Source organism: Dipodomys spectabilis, unplaced genomic scaffold (genome assembly GCF_019054845.1).
Source record: "Dipodomys spectabilis isolate Male_0828 unplaced genomic scaffold, ASM1905484v1 ptg000083l, whole genome shotgun sequence".
Taxonomy (NCBI): domain Eukaryota; kingdom Metazoa; phylum Chordata; class Mammalia; order Rodentia; family Heteromyidae; genus Dipodomys; species Dipodomys spectabilis.
Window position 1 is genome coordinate 3,461,352 of NW_024870760.1, and position 5,344 is coordinate 3,466,695.

The 5,344-nt window shown below is 44.3% G+C and overlaps 1 pseudogene; it reads right to left on the reverse strand.

Annotated features, from left to right (window-relative positions):
- Positions 1-2,159: 2,159 nt before the first annotated feature.
- Positions 2,160-3,348, reverse strand: LOC122110969 (annotated as a pseudogene).
- Positions 3,349-5,344: the final 1,996 nt, after the last annotated feature.

Genomic DNA, 5,344 nt, shown 5'->3' on the forward strand with positions numbered 1-5,344 from the left:
AGACTTTGTAAGAGGTGCTTAAAAGCTGCTCTTGCTGGGTCTACCAATGAAGTGCAAGTCCGAGAAAAGCTTGTCATCTCTGCTCTGCTCTAAGCCATTCTCTCTTCAGTCACTTCATAATAACCTTGGAATCCAGTAAAGACAGTATTTATCACTGACCAGTTACATCTTTATGTGGACTCTGTTGTCCCAAAGGAACAAGTCTTTTTTTGGACAAAGGACCCACACAAGTCAATGATGACTCGTTTTTCCTTACCATAATATAATAACTTCTCTGGAACCTCTCCCCAAATTAGGACTGAAATAATGATTAACAATACCATACTTTTGTCAGGAGTGTTTAATAATTATGCATATTTCCCTCCTTTCTCCCCCGTTCCTTATCAATAAAACCTAAAGCTCTTCTGAAGATGGCTGAAGATGTACTGAAATGCTGTCTGCCCAGGGCTGCCATGTAATAAATCTCCTTTCTCTGCCTTTCACCCATGTCTGTTTATTCGACAGTATCTGCTGATTTTTGTATCTAAGTCTACAATTGGTTTTATCCTCTTTTTTTGTCACTTATGGGACTTGAACTTAGGGCTTGGACACTGTCCTTGAACCTCTTTGTACTTAAAGCTAGCACTCTATCACTTGAGCCATAATGCCACTTCTGGCTTTTTTCTGAGTAGCTTATTGGAGATAAGAATTGCATGGACTTTTCTGCCTGAGCTGGCTTTGAACTGCCATCCTCAGATCTCAGCTTCCTGAGTAGCTAGATTACAGGCATTAGTCACTGGCACCTGGCAAGATTTTGTTCTTTTCTGTAGCTCAGGATTTGAGAAGAAGGACTCATTGCCAGGAAAACACTGATATCTTCACTTTTTTGTGATTTTAGGGCATTTGTAGGCTCTTCTCAAGGATTCACATACATTAGAAGAGGAAGTCCCATTGTTATCAGGATGGTCACCAGGATCTGATCTTGCTACTGTGCTCATATTCTAGGTCCTGTGAAAAACCAAAGCTTATCTACCAAGATAATATTTCTTCTTTCAAGATAGCTGGCTAAGGTCATAGTGACAAATGTGTTGCTTTCTATATAGCTTTGGGAAATTCCCACAACACCCTACCCTAACACCTCCAGGCTACAAAATGGTTTCTCTGATGATCAGTCTTTCCCTCAAAACTCAGATAAAGAAGGTGTAAACAATTTTACTTAATTTAGCAGGAATAAATTCGCATTTAACCTTTTAGACCCTAGACTATCAGCACAGTTGGACCTTTTCTTGAATATTCTAGACTCCAGACCTTTACCCTTTATTTTTTTGGTAATGTAGCAGACTGGAAATAAGACTCTGAAGATACTGCATTCTGAAGAAAAAAATGCATCTGATATGGCTTGCCTTTCCTCCCAGGATTACCTGTTTTAGCTATTCAGTCAGTCGTGAGGTTGGGCTAGGATGAGGTTACACTTAAACTATGCTTCACCTCTGTGTTCCTTTGTCCTTTCAGATTAGCTTTGTTGTAATTTTGGCTCATGGAACCCTATAGAGAAGTGAGTTAGAGTATGGCAGTATCTTTAAAATGTGCCAGGTTGCAAGGTAATTAATTAGGTTGGTTGGCTCCAGAGTTAATCTGCTAGAAATAGATGCTATAGATGTTACTCTTTTTTTGTTTGTTTGTTTGTTTTTTTGGTTGATCGCGGGGCTTGAACTCTGGCCCTGGGCGCTGTCCCTCAGCTCTTCAGCTCAAGGCGAGAGCTCTACCACTTGAGCTACAGCGCCACTTCCGGTTTTCTGGTGGTTATTGGAGATAGGAGTCTCACGTCTTTCCTGCCCTGGCTGGCTTTGAACTGTGATCCTCAGATCTCACCCTCCTGAGTAGCTAGGATCTGTACAGTATTGCAAAATTAATTTTTTTTTGGTTGAACGTGGTGCTTGAACTCTGGGCCTGAGTGCTGTCCCTCAGCTCTTCAGCTCAAGACAAGCGTGCTACCACTTGAGCCGCAGTGCCACTTCCAGTTTTCTGGTGGTTTATTGGAGCTGAGAGTCTCATAGACCTTTCCTGCCTGGACTGGCTTTGAACCATGATCCTCAGATCTCAGCCTCCTGAGTAGCTAGGATTATAAATAGGTGTGAGCCATTGACACACTGCTCAGCTCAGTCTTTTTTTTTTTTTTGGCCAGCATCACTGTTTATTAATAGACCCAATTACAAAAATAACATGGACCAGGCGTGGGTGGCTCACACTGGTAGTCCTAGCTACCCAGGAGGCTGAGATCTGAGGATTGCAGTTCAAAGCCAGCCTGGACAGGAAGGAAAGTCCGTGAGACTCTTATCTCCAATAGAAAACCAGAAGTGGCACTGTGGCTCAAGCAGTAGAGTGCTCACCTTGAGCTGAACACAGGGACAGCGCCCAGGCCCAGAGTTCAAGCTCCACAACTGACAAAAAAAAACCATGGCAGAAACCTCAGTTCATTCTTCTAATAAGCCTATTGATCTGATCCTCCCTGTTGCCAGCATCTCTACCTTCTACAAAGTAAGTGGTCTTCTTCATGCCATCTCTGGGAGAAGATAACTTGAAGGGCCACAGGAAGTCATTTGCTTCCTTGAAGCATTTTCCAATATAGATCTCATGAATCAGATCCTCCATGCAGATGATGCCATATTTACCAAGAGATCGAGCAATCAAAGCATTATCTGTTAAGGCAATCCGCTTCTTATTAATTTTGCCACAATCACACTTGTAAATGAGCTCATTTACTGACTTCAGGTTTGGGTACTCATGCAATATATAGTTCCTCAATCCTCAGCATATTAATGAAGCCTTATTGAGCTTAACAAAGGTGCCATTGATGATCTGGCAAAGACAAAGAAGCTGCAACACCTTACAGACTTTCGGACTCACACCGTTGATACCTCTGATGACAAATGCCAATTTAGGTTCTGCAGGTACACAGAAGTTGCCTGCTTTCCTGGCCATTCTAGCCATTCAGATCTCAGTTTGCCTATTTTTGTTGTAGTAGGTCATAGGGCTTGAACTCTGGGCTTGGGTGTTGTCCCTCAGCTCTTCAGCTCAAGGAGAGCAGTCTACCGCTTGAGCCACAGCACCACTTGCGGTTTTCTAGTGTTTTGTTGGAGATAAGAGTCTGATGGACTTTCCTGCCTGGGCTGGCTTTGAACCATGATCCTCAGATCTCAGCCTCCTGAGTAGCTAGGATTGCAGGTGTGAGCCACCTGCGCCGGGCTGCCTGTATTTGTGGTAGTGCTTAGCTTTCTCATAGATGAGCTTCCTCCTGGCCTTTTGAAGCATATTCTGGGCACATTTCTTTCTCAGGAGCGTTTATTTTCAGCTCAGCGAAATTCCTTTGCTTTTCCTTATGGGTTTTGGCACCCACCATGGTTCCAGCTGGAAAAGAGGCTCAGCTCAGTCTTTTATTAAATATGGGAGCCATGTTTGCACTCTTGTACAAAAAGAGCTGAAAGGTTCTGTGAAAGGAGACCACGACGTGGCTCAGGTAGAAAAGAGTTTATTGGAGGAGAGCAAACTGCCAGCCCACACAAGATGGAGGCATGTGAAGAGGGAGGAGAAGAAAAGAGAAAAAGAGGAGAGACTAGCCGGGCGTCGTCGGCTCACCCCTGATCCTAGCTACTCAAGAGGCTGACGGTTCAAAGCCAGCCCAGGCAGAAAGGCCGAGACGTTCTTATCTCCAATAAACCACCAGAAAACGGGAAGTGGTGTAGTGGCTCAATTCGTAGAGCGCTAGCTTTGAGCTGAAGAGCTGAGGGACAGAGCCCAGGCCAGAGTTCAAGCTCCAGGCCCAACTCAAAAACAACCACCACAAAAAAAGGAGTAAAGACTTATGGGTGAGTGGGTCTTTTGTAGCTTTTTTTTTCCCCCAGGGCTGAGGACCGAACCCAGGGCCTTGCACGCACCGGGCGGGCGCCCTTCCACTGGGCTAAACCCCCAGCCCTGGGCTAAACCCCCAGCCCCTGGGTGAGTGGGATTATATAGGAAAAGGCAGGAGGTGTGACCACAATGGACATGGAAGTGATCTAGAGTCTGGGGTCCTTTGCTGACTCACAATCAGGTTTCAGGCAGGTGATTTCTGGTAAGGCTATGTGCTGTCTTTCATGAAGAGGAGGGAGGAGGGGATGTTCTCCTGGATAGACCCAATATATAGGAGCCAATATACTCTAGCCTGTGTATCTTACATGATTACTAAAGTAATTAAGCAAAGAATAGTTTTAGGGCTGGGAAGGTGGCTCAGTGGAAGAGTGCTTGCCTTGCATGGATGAGGCCCTGGGTTCGATTCCTCAGCACCATATACACAGAAAAGGCTGGAAGTGGTGCTGTGGCTCAAGTGGTAAAGCGCTAGCTTTGAGCTAAAGAGCTGAGGGATAGTACGCAGGCCCAAAGTTCAGGCCCCACAACAGACCAAAAAAAAAAGAAAGTTTTAACTTATAATGATGTATGAATAAAAGAGGTTAATGTTTTAAGAAAGAAATGGTAAGTCATGGAGATTTTGTTTTTTTTTTTTTTTTTTTGGGTCCGGTCGAGGGGCCTGAACTCTGGGCCTGGGCGCTGTCCCTCAGCTCTTCAGCTCAAGGCTAGCGCTCTACCACTTGAGCCATAGCACCACTTCCGGCTTTTTTCTTTTTGCTTATGTGGTGCTGAGGAATCGAACCCAGGGCCTCAGGCATGCAAGGCAAGCGCTTTACCACTGAGCCAACTTCCCAGCCCCGTCATGGAGATTTTGAAACTGATATATCCCACAAATGTATAAAGAACCCCAACAAATAAATATGAGAAAGACACCCTAAGAGGAAAATGGGCAGGAGAGTAAAATAGGATTTTTAAGAAAAGGATATTCAAATGACCAGTAAATATAAATATATGAACTTCAATCTTATTAGTACTAAGGAATGCAAAATAAAAGAACAATTAGTTAACACCTCACCCCTAACAGAATGACCAAATAACACAGATGAACTCTCTGTCAGAGGCAATTTAAAGCCAGTGGCTCACGTCTGTAATCTTACCTACTCTAGAGGCTGAGATCTAAGGATGGTGGTTCAAAGCCAGCCCAGGCAGGAAGGTTTGTGAACCCCTTATCTCTAATTAACCACCAAAAAGCCAGTTGTAGAGCCATAACTCCAGTGGTAGAGCACTAGCCTTAAGCTGAAAATGCTAAGGGACAGCACCTCGGCCCTGCATTCAAACCTTAGGTCCAGTACAAAGAAATAACTTAGAAGCTGGTTTTTACTGAACTCATAAATTAACTAAGATCAGGATAAAAGCCAGGCATTCCAGACCCCCCACTTTGCATTGATGTCCTCTGATTTGAGCCATTCTCTCTACAGTC